The following is a 12,294-nucleotide window of genomic DNA, read 5'->3' on the forward strand; positions in this document are numbered from 1 at the left end:
TGTTTATTCAAAGAATATAAAAGCACTACAAAAACTGTTTTACTGTGAAGTGTTTGCGTGCATGTGCATTATTGCAAATTACAAATGTAATGTTCACAGTATGTGTTCCACTGGATCTTCTTATATAAGGGTAACCTGTGATCAAATGAACAACCTGTGAACAAATCATTTTATAACAAAATCAGTTAAATTCTAATAAAGAAATTAAACAAAAATAAATAAATATACACACTCCACACAGACTTTGTAAATTGCATATACTGTATACATATATACACAAATTCTTTATGTAAAATTTCTTTGTAAAATGAACATATTTATTATCATATTCTTGCATAAATCTGAGGTATGCGTTTCGGTATCAACACAATGCAGATGTTGCTTGGCAGCAGTATGAACCTGTCACAAGTAATATCCATACACCCACATCTCAGAGAGAGAGAGAGAGAGAGAGAGAGAGAGGGTTATGGGAAGGACGTAAAGCATTGGGTGCCACATTCCCTCCCAGCTCCATGCACCATAGGCTGAATTAGGCACAGACAAAAGCTTTTGTGGCCCAGCCATGAAAGGGCCATTAACCATGCTGCTATTTCAGAGGCCAAGCCTGCAGGGAAGCAGCCTCCCAGAATGCCTCTGGCTCAGCATGCATCATTCCCAGCATGCATTTCTCCCTCTCTCCAATACCTCCATAGCTTCATAATAAAGAAGCCGCATATTGATATGCAGATGATTGGCGTGGTGAACATGAAGGTAAAGAGAGGATAAGTTCTGTTAAAATCGGAGGCCTCTTGTGGCCCAAGGCCTTTTACACTTGTTGCTCACAGCTTTGCAAAGCTCTGCTGTAAGGCAGTTTTGTCAAATAAATGTGTGTGTGGCACTCTGGGGTTCTGATGTTTGTGTATGGTGAACAGAACGTGCAGTGTGGCAGGTCTGAAAGTGTTTGGCACTGTTTGATTGTGTTTAAAAGTTTCAAAGGGGTGTGTATGTGTAAGTGGACGTGTGCCTTTGGAGTCACAGACAGTCTCCAAACCTATTGCTCTCAACGTGGACGCCATGACAACGACCCCGCGCACCGTGTCTGTTGCTGACCTTAGCAGCTGTGTCACTTCCTCGGTGTGACAAAACTTAGAATAAGTCGCTGTCAGTACCTCTTACACAAGTACACTCAGTACTTAAACAGCACTGTTTACTAAAAATCCACACATACCACGTGTAAACTCATAGGTTGACCTAAACATTTACACAACGCTACCTGAATGACTTTATCACATTTTTAAAACAAACCATTTAACATTAGCAGGCATATACAAAAGGGGCCGAACACACTATAAAAAATTGGAAAATGTTCCACCAAACAAGAAAATTAAGTAATTTAGGCAAATGTTTTTAGTAGGAGGGGTAAATATTATTTTGTGTGTAATTTTTTGTAGTATATTCATTTATACTTGTTTGATAGTTTAAACATGTTGCTAACAATTAGCAATTAGCTGTTATTAAGCTAACAATTTCTTTGTAGACTAAACTTGTGGTTTATTCGATTGTGGTATTCTCTTATTGTTTGAAGTTGCCTTTTTACAGCGTACAGATAAGTTAAAGGAACAGTTCATCCAAAAATAAAACATTCCGTCATCATTTACTCACCCTCGAGTTGTTCCAATCGGTATACATTTATTTTGTTCTGATGAACACAGAGAAAGATATTTGGAGAAATGAACACAGTGTCACAAAAACAGAACTATAAAACCTATTAGTGATAGTAATTTACATTTAGTGTGTTTGCATTAATAAAGCTTAGAAAGATCATGTCAACAAACAAATTTTGCAAATGTCTTTGCACGCACACTACCAAGACATATTAATCACAAAACTCTCAGCGAAACATTTACTAAAGCCCATTTCATGGTGGTAAATACACAGTAAGGCCTGTGTGAAGTTCTGCGATCCTGTGCCCTAGCCTCTGGGTCTCTTCATTTCCTGCTGTTGTAGTTGTATTATTTTCTGGATGGGAGAGTTTGTGTGTGTGAGTGTGCTATATGCTTTTATTATTATTATTCCTCATGTGATTGTGTCGCCAAAACTGGGGCGTATGTTGCCGTGGCGTGGTTGGATTGGATCGGCCTGTTAACTTGCTCCAGATGCGGCCGACTGCAGTAATTGGACGTGGAGCCGATCAAATCCCAGAGTCGCTCGGCCAGACTCAGAACCAAAGACTGGGGATAACATTTCAGGGTGACCCTGACCTGGTCTGGCCTGGTCTTAACCTGGGTTAATGACCTCTATAAGTTTTCATGGAGAGGTTGTATGGTAATTCGCGGGGTGGTTGCAAAAATAATGATGTGGTTTTAGTTTCTTTTTTAATGCTGCACTCACTTATTTGTTATTGTGTCTCATACTGTGTTTTTATGTGTTATTTCTCATTATAAACAATAAGGGCTGGATGTTTAGACAGATTTCACAAAAAAAGACTTTGAATTATACATCATAGATGTAGCCTTAAAAGAAACAATTCACTAAAATGGAAAAGTGTATATAAAATTATTTATTTACAAACTTATTCAATTACTTACCCTACTTGCATACACAGAAAATAACCAATAACTATGCATTGTTGTTCTTCAAACAATGTACACATTTCAAACAATAAAGCAACAAAAGAATAATAAAAACAGTCATATAAACGACAGAATCTTCAACTATTTTTAAATACTGATGTGTTCAGGTTTGGTGGTGTATAGGAGTATAACATCTCCTCCAGTCTAGATATTTGGTGAAGCTGCAGTCTGAAGGATTTAAGGTGGACTGTTGAAAGTATTAGGGAAGTAAAAAAAGAAATATGTTGGAACATACATCCCTTACTCTCTTTTCCATCTACACACCTGGTTTTATCATCCACATTCCCTGTCCTCCTACACAGAGCTCTTTCTTGATTCCCGTCTCCTTTTTACTGGCCCTCCCTATTTTACCCCAAGACTCTACACACAGGCACACACACACTTCCTGGACCCTGGGCTTGCCAGACGGTCATAATTAATGAGAAAAACGATAGTCCCCATGGTCCTCTACTTCGACAGTCCACTCCCAGTGTGTGTGTGTGTGTGTAAAGGTAGCCCTGTGTATGTGTCTACAGTTGTGTACCTGAGCCTGTGTGTGTCGGACCTGTAAATCTACCTCTCTTCATACGTGCGCGTACCTCTCGTTTTGGCCTAGGGTTCTTTTTTACTCAATGCTTCTTTATGTTCAGTGTCTGCAATGAAGCATGATCTCACCCGCTACAAATAACAGGCTCAGAAAATGACTTCTCATAGAGCTCACACACAACCTGGGAGCAATGGCTCACACGCAAGCGAAATTACCTTCTTGACAAAGCATTCAATCTAAGGGCCAGCCACATGCACCGAGGGAGCTCCGGGCTGTGTGTGTGTATTTGAGACTTTCGTAGACTGTTTATTTAAAAAATGTGCTAGCGTTGCATTGACTTGTAAGGGAATACGTACCAGCCAGCATTGCCATGTTGTTTTTTCAGGTGTGGAGTTACAGTTTTTAGAAAATCTGCATATTTATAATTGTTTTACATATGTATACATTGTGAATGTTCCTTTGTGTTGAGATATTTAAGTCTTGGCAAGGAATTCTGTGAAATACCATCATAATAGCATCTCGGCACGACTTCCCGGGGCTCGGCGTTGGAGAACAGTCTGACCATTCCAGAGCGGCTTGACTGATAAGAGCTCCTATGATCTCTATCTGTCACTCATAGCCAGAGGCAGGGGTCACACAGAGACCAGCACAAAGTCACCATTGTAAATAAACACAAGGAGACTAACTCCCGGTTCACTTATCCTCTTGCTTTTTATGACTTTCGCTCTCCACTTAAACACGTTTAAGGCATTTGGATAATAATGAGAACACGGGCCGACTAATGAAGAGAAAAAGACCGGCAATTCCCAGAAAAAACATCTTGACTGATTACATTGTCATAAGTATTATTTGTTTCTCATCAGTTCTCTTTACTAGTGTGGTCTCATAGGGCTCAATCTTGTGGACCAATTTTGTTTTCAGTCCACACACACACTTCCTTATGGGCATTTCAGAGGTAATGACAATATCTCTGTCTGCAATCATTCATGATGATGTTTACATGTGCATTTGTGTTATTTTCATACATGCAAGTGTCTTTAAATAAAAAATGTTTTACTTTTCCCTTATCAAAGCAAGCAGTTCAAATACATTTAGAATAACAATGTACCCAGCTAACACAGTACGTTCTGACAACCTCGCCAGTTTGTCTTCATTTGGTCACCATGACATTACTTTGTGACCACGTTCTGAGGACGTCTTGGCAACGTTCCATTTTTTATTTTTATTTTAGCTTACATTCCAGAAACATCCCAGCCACGTCCTCAAATAAGGTCGTGAAAGACTCCCATGGAGAAGGTAGTAGCGACGTGATGTACTGGTCCTCAGATAACAGGGACACTGGCAGATTAATGAATCTGGTCATTTCTGTTTATTATTTTATTGTGTGGAAAATGTATGAATATAATGTCAAGACACATGCTGTTAATCTGACTTCTGACAGCTATTAAACTGGATTTTTATTGTATACCACAATTACATATTTATTTTGTACACGCGCTATCATCATTTGAACATTAACTTTAATTTATTTTTACCTCACTGTCTGATTTTACTTTAGCGGTTAATTAATATTATTTCTTTACTTTATACCTTACAGATGTGAGCGTAAACAGCTATTTGAGTCATTTGGCCCGTTTAACTGAAACACCTCATCCCGTCCTTGTTGACCACAGTTAAAGGAATTTCGTCTTCAAAATTAAAATTCTGCCCTCACTCACTGGCCATTTCAAACCTGTATGACTTTTAACAGCCAATGGGTACCATCATTTTTTGGTTACCAACAATCTTTAAAATATCTTTATTTGTGATCACACATTTTAAATTACAACATGGTGAGTAAATGATGACAGAATTAACATTTTGAAGGCGAACTATTCCTTTGAGAGAGAGAGAGAGAGAGAGAGAGAGAGAGAGGAAAAACTGGGGTGAACGAAAAAAATGGTGTGTATTATGATGTAAACAGTGATGTAAATATTGTGTTGTGCTCTAGTAACATCTCTTTCCTGAAGACTCAGCAGCAGGCCGCTTCGCTGTTTATTTTCCTTCAAGACGGACGAGTTCTTATCAAATAAGCAGACGGAGTTCCACAATGTGCCGGGTTTTGTACACACTGGCTCTGCTCCTATATCCACCACCACAGTGTAACAAATCCATCAGTACTCCCCAAACCACACAGAATTAGACAAACAAACACTCTTATACCCCATTCACACAGACCGCTGATCCCAGAAAATTGGCAAAAAATTGCCAGAGTGCCCAGGATTGATCCGGAAACGGGACATTACCGGGATCAGTCCCGGCAAGCGCCCCTTGTGAACAAAAGGCAGAAACAATGACGTAAAAGCCGTGTAATAAATCGTGAATAATTTGGCTATTTTTGTCATCTTTGTTTGTTGGTAAATCGTATACTAACAAATAGCCCTACCATTTGACTTCTGCCAAATCATGGAGGAATGCAAGGGTAGCCTACTAATCAACTTTAAAACACGGCTGTGTGCACCTGCGCAGCAGAAGCACAAGAGTTTTTGTGCAGAAACTGTAAACAGACAATGTGCTTGTTTTTCTCCACAAAAGACACTGTAAACAGTATAAACATGGTTTTTATAGCATTAAGTGCAATATGTTTTATTAACGGGTTTTCATTCGATGTGTCATGGTTCTGGCCACCTTGTCTTGCTTTTCTTGACCTAGTGGCAGAATCATGACAGAACCTCTGTTTTTGTACATAGTATTGTCGGTCACAACATGATGTGCCTTCTCTCCGGTCTCGTCTTTGGCCCTTGCCCCTCTCGTTCTCTCGTTCTCACGTTTTCACGTTTTCAGGTTTTCACATTAGATTGGAGAATATTACGTCACGTATCTACGGGATCTTCACGGGATGGGTGTGAATGCACAGATTCCAGAAAATCACGTGCAGTGTCAAGGAACAAAATCTAATGATCCCGGGACAAATTCCTGGACACACTTTCCAGGATCTCTGTGTGAAAGGGGTACTACAGGACAGTACTCCATCCTAACCATGACAAGCTATATTTGGAAAGGCCAAAGCCTTTTAAAATACAAATCTGACCAGTGTTTTACAAAATCGATTATGTAGCTGCAGTAATTAATTAATTTAATAAAAATCATTACATACTGCGAAATGTCACTGTTCCACCAGTGGAAAACTGAGGTTTATCTCAATATTTTCCATCCTAATCATGACAAACTGTTTTGTACATCTTTGGAAAGGTCTGAGCCTCTAGAATAACAATCTGACCAATGTTGTAGTAGGTATATATTTCTAATATTTTCAGTTTTCTCATATAATTTAGTTTTTTCCCATTAATGTGTTCCTTTTATTTGACATTTGTTTGATTCATTTTTGCGTAAACTCTGTTTTGCATGAGAAAGTAAAAAAGGGAAACAAATTTTCGTGTATAGTGGTGTTTAGCAACGACCATTGAAACATTCATGTCCCCCAAGTGGCCATTTGCAGTACAACAGCTAAAAGTGTTACACAGCCCTCATTTATTTTCGTTTCAAGCTCAAATTCAGAACACAACTTGGTTACACGTGTGGCTTTGTATTTCTATTAAATTTTAATATTTATTTACATATATATATATATATATATATTCATAACCATCAAATTAAACAAAAAAAGTATTTAAATGATTCCACTTAAGCAGTAATCCTCAAAATGTCTTCTTTCAAACAAGACCAACCTAAGGTCTGTACTCCAAAGCATTCATGATTTATAACCATTTTGGCCTGGATAGTGCATTCATGTGTATGCTCAAAAAGGCCAGTGATGGTTAACAGGTTGACTCACACACACTGTGGTTTATCAAACCCTCTCCAAACACACACACAAATACACTCTTCGGGATATGCGTCAGCACCGTCACCCTGTGAAACAATTCAGACCCTTTCCCTTTAACCACTGCAATCAGTGTAGCAATAACAGTATGATAAGGGATGAGAGCTGGTTTGGAGGAGGTTTTTATGAGCCTATCAGGGGAGCTGGCTGGAGTTTGATGTACGGGCCTCACAGTTAAAAGGGAGAGTCTTGGACTCCCTTACACCATTACACCCACGCTACTCTGTCTTTTTGTGATAGTGACCTTAATCAAACACACCTGGCTCACAGTTTTCCCTCTCAACACACTCTTACACACACTTTCTACGCACATGTGAAGATGTCTACGTGCACAAAAACAGTTTCTACTTGAGATTTTTATGTTTAAATGAGAACCGTTGTATCCGTTACAAAGACATTTCTGTGGAAATCTGATTTGACAATTATTTCTAGTCGAGTTATCCGTTTATTTGCAATGTAGCTGTGTAAAATGCAAATACACTTACCTATACTCAAAATGCTGCACCAGAGGCTGTTTGTTTATTTGTTTATGTGTGAGCAAATGTAAAGGGTTATGGTGTATTTAGTGTGTATTGAGGTTAAAGCGTGTGCAAACATGTGTGAGACTTGTGGTACAGTGGGCTGTCCACATGCTTATGAACTGTTACCTCACAGGGACCTATGGTTCAAGTCAAGGTCTGGGTCATGATCTGATTCCTTCTCCGTCTGAACTCTGCCGTCCTAAAAATAACAATGAAATGTTAAAATAAATGTGTAACCAGGAAGAGGCATTAGAGTATGTGTTTGTGTATTAATGTTATCCAATGTGTGTTTGCGTATTAACATACACACGCTAAGTTGTGAGAATAAATAAACAGGCTTCGGCCCGGGACTCACATGGCTCTATCTCAGACAGTTTTTTTTCCACGGGTTTGATTCATATGACCCACCATGTTAACATCTCCCCCCACAAATGCACACATGGCTCCAATAAGTTATTTTTAGCAGTTTGTGATTTCGTTCAGAATCAGATTATGGGTTTTGCACGGTGCAGTATAGACTAACGCTGTTTATTCAAACACCTCCCTGTCCAAACTGCCCTTCTGGTAAGAGTACGAGTGTGTACTTAAAAACATACGTGGCGGTAATGTTTCTGTTTTATTGTGGAAGCACGATTGCCATCATCTCCACAACGAGAGGCCAGTGATTGTGAATGTCTCAAAATGGCGAGTGAGCAAGGCAAACACAGGCACAATGTGGACGCAGTGACTTTGTAGATAAAACAGAAAAATAATGTGCGGTCTCTGAAAAGCCAAACAAGAACCACACACTCAAACACACCCGGTTCTCTCTCTTGCTCTGACTCTGTCTCATTCTGTCCCAGTCTTTTTTTAATGCACTCTGAAGCACACACATACACGCACTCATTAATCTAGGCAGACTCAGGAAATCGCTCCACTGAGCTCAGTAGAGGCCCACAAATGGGGGGTGGGGGATCAAAGCCATGACAAGAGCAGCAGACTCGCTGAAAAGAAACAGCACAAGGATAAAACGAGAAGAAAAGAAGGTTTGGAAAAGGAAGAAAAAAAGAAAAGAAAATTTTCCTTTGCTCCTCGACATGGAGAAAGGATCTTGACCATCAAAACCTAATGAACTAACAGTGTGCGTGTGATTGAAGGACTGGGTGCTTTTTTACATCCATGAGGTATAAATGAAATGGAGATGTGTGTGTATGTCTTGAGTCACAATGTTGGGAATATTACAAAATTCCATGTGTCCTCAATAAAGCTGCCATTGTATGAGACTGACTTGTTATGAGTAGTCTTCAAAACAAAAACTTTTTGTACTCAGTATTTTTGTTGTGTTTTCCAGTTATAACATAGAAACATATTTAAAACAAGATAATAAGACCCTTTTAGGATATTTATCTATAATGAAAGCACATTTTTAAGCACTTTTAAACATGAAACAAACTTGTGAAAAAAGATACATTTGCAAATGAATTTATTATAAAATATATGTTTCAGGCACATTTGTCTTGACTAAAGAACGTAAAGATCCAACGTTTCAGAAAATGTTAGAATTGCAAAAGAAAACACATTATAGTTTGTATAATTCGACAAAATTCTAAATTGTATTTTAACACATGTACATTCAAATGAACACACAAGAACATATTTTTCCTCTTCTCTCTTTCTTTTCATTAGATACACACACTCACACAGACACACACTCCCTCTCTCTTGGGAGCCCTTGAGGGAGGGTCGACAGTCCTTAACAAAATATTCCCCAAAGCTCTAATTAGAAAAACGATGGCGCTCGTTAATAGTGCCCTCCATCTCCCCTTTCCCCACTCCAACATGAAAAAAACACAAAACAAAAACGCAGAGAAAATCCTGTGGAGCAGAAGGCCTGCTGTTCCAATGACTGGGCCTGGGTCAGAACTCTATTTACCTACCGCAGAACTCCCCACCCTCTTTCCTGCTCTCTCAATCTCCTTCTACCAATTTTTCTCTCTCTCTCACTTTATTTTTTCACTTTTAAAGGAACCGTTTACAGAAAAATGTGAGTTCATAATTTACTCATTGTGTTGTTTCATATTCATGGCTTCTTTGTTCATTGGATTATAAAAGCAGAAAGTTTTTGTACCTATTGGTTGTAAGTGCATGAACCAGAGTGAGTTTGGAAACAAACAAATTTTCCTTTCGTGTTTTACTGAAGAAACATTCATACTGTGTTTTTTTAATGCCATGAAAGTAAATTAAACAAATTTTTTATTTTTAGATAAACCGCCATTTAACACACAGAAATACCCACACATTCTTTCTTAATCTCTGTTTCTCTACTTGTCTCCTTCTCTATTACCCCGTCTCTCTCTCTTTCTCAACATTTCAGTGTACCCCTAGTAACCTGAGACCCTCAAGCCGAGGGGCCGCATATGTTCCTGCTTAAGAGGCTTGGGCCCATAAGTAAAACCCAACCATTTCTCAAGACTTCATTAAAAATAAAAATAAAAAATGCGCCAGTCTCCTTCATGTCCTCTCTCTGGGCCTAAATAAGTTATAGTGCAAAAAAATACTACAGAGCGCAGCCAGGAGATTTTTGCGGCTTGTTTTATATTCTTCCTGGTCGTTTGCCTAGATCCGTTGGAAAACAGAGACGGTAGGATCACAGCCAGTCTGAATCAGACTATGTCAGCTTATCTTTGGAGACTTATCACAATGAATTAATATAGCCGGTCACTCCTTCCACTAAATCTAGTCTTCCTACAAGTTCCATACTCGCTTATAACCAGCCATTACTTCACCACAGAGGCTCTCATTAAATGTATATATAGTTATATTCCCAGTGCTGGAGATAATATGCAGCTTTTCACTCACAGAGAATATACAATCCTTTGATAAAGAGTAAGAAGTTGCTGAGGTGGATGAACTATGCCCAGTGGGATTGTTTCCTATTTCCCACGAGCCAATGTGGCCTCAAGCAAGTGTGAATTAACACACATGCAACACATCATCATAGCTCAAATACAGACATGTGAACATAAAACAAACAAATCATAACTGTCCCTTTAAGAGAACACACGCTACTGAATTTATACAACTACAAAATCCCATGAATTCAATGGGTGAATCTCAATAGTGCTCTATGAATCACACCTCAGCAGGTCCATACTGATCATCATGGATTACCCGTCCCTCTCGTTTCTGGTGATGGTTCATTAGAACATCTCACTTAGTCTGACAGGGTTATTTCTGTTTGTAGCCACTCTTGAGAGGCTCTTTCTTTGCTGTTTTTCATTTCTATAAGGGAGCAAGAGAAAGATGGTGAGAAAAGAAATATATTGCATTTCCAGATGTGCTTTTATGGGCCTGTAAGGGTGGGGTAGGGGCTTGGAGTGGGGGTGCACTTTCATTCGGAGCGGAGAAGATTGCAGGATCCATTTATTATACCATTTGTACTTATTTGTGTGTGTGTAGAGAAAGGTGGGAGAGAAATTACTGGCATAACACACTCAGTTTTATAGGTTTAGGTGTATGAAGCATCTGGAGCCGCAAAGACTTACAAATTGTAAAGAATGTGTGTGTGTGTAGATCTGCACGGTACAATTTCTAATCGAATCGTGACAAATTGTATATCACTATAAAGTTCTAATCCTGTAAAATACACACCTGTCCAGTTTATAACAAATAAATTATGTAGAAGCAATTATTGAGCTAAAATGTCTCAATTATTTTTGGTGACTTATTCAATATTGTGAAAAGTGTCATTTTGCTTTAAAAGGCAACTTTAAGACTGCATTCCAAATTATGAATTTATCAAAACCATTGATGCTTGGAATTATTTTATGTATATTCTCCATACATTTACTGACAGTTAAACTAGTTTTACTGAATGAAAATGTTCAGATGTATGTTATTGTTTAAATCTCTGTTGTGTATAAACTTAATCAATTAAGACATCACCTTGGAATCATAAGGATCTATCAGCGTTCTAAGCAGTTTTGAGATAGCATTCCTTGTAACTTTGTAGATAAAACCTTTTAGTTTTTTATAAAGTGTCCCAAAATGGATTTCCTGTGGCTCATAAGGTCATGCATTCGATCCCAGGGATTGCACATCCGGAAAAAAAATGTATAGTAAATGCAATGTAAGCCTGCCAAATGTGTAAATGTACAAAACGTGAAGAAAAAACATCACATAATGTAAATAAATTAAAACAGAATAAAAATGTACGAATAACTCAGTTTTGAATAAAATACCACTACTTTACAATTTCAAGGCGACGATTAAAATACATAAAGAGCAGTTTATGCAATTTTATATTTCTTTGAGAAGCTGGAGACTTAAGCAAAAGTTTCCATTTGCTATCTGTTTAATCTCATTCATGTCTATGAGAAGTAACTGAGATATTAAAGAGATTTCATTTGTGAATTTTCTTTTGGGTATAATCTGTATCTGCAAAAATCCTATTTCCTATAAAACCACATAAAAGTTTCACACATTACCCATTTCTTCCATGTTTATGATTGAATCCCATAGTACTTTGGTTATGTTTTCTGTAATGAAAGTATAAAGCACCTTTTAACCCAATTCCACATAATTTCACCAGCCTTTCCCTCAAAATCAACACTGAAAATAGACAAAAAGGTGATACAAAGCTCGATCACACAAATAGATCGCATTGTCAACGTGTCTGATTCTTTTCAAAGCCGCACATGTTTCCTGCACGTGCGCAGGTATGCCTTTTGATCCTTGGATCTACGAGCTAGTATGAAATAGTGCTTTGGCCTGTGAAGTATTAGCTTCAGGCAT

Source organism: Barbatula barbatula (assembly GCF_947034865.1).
Source record: "Barbatula barbatula genome assembly, chromosome: 23".
Lineage (NCBI taxonomy): Eukaryota > Metazoa > Chordata > Actinopteri > Cypriniformes > Nemacheilidae > Barbatula > Barbatula barbatula.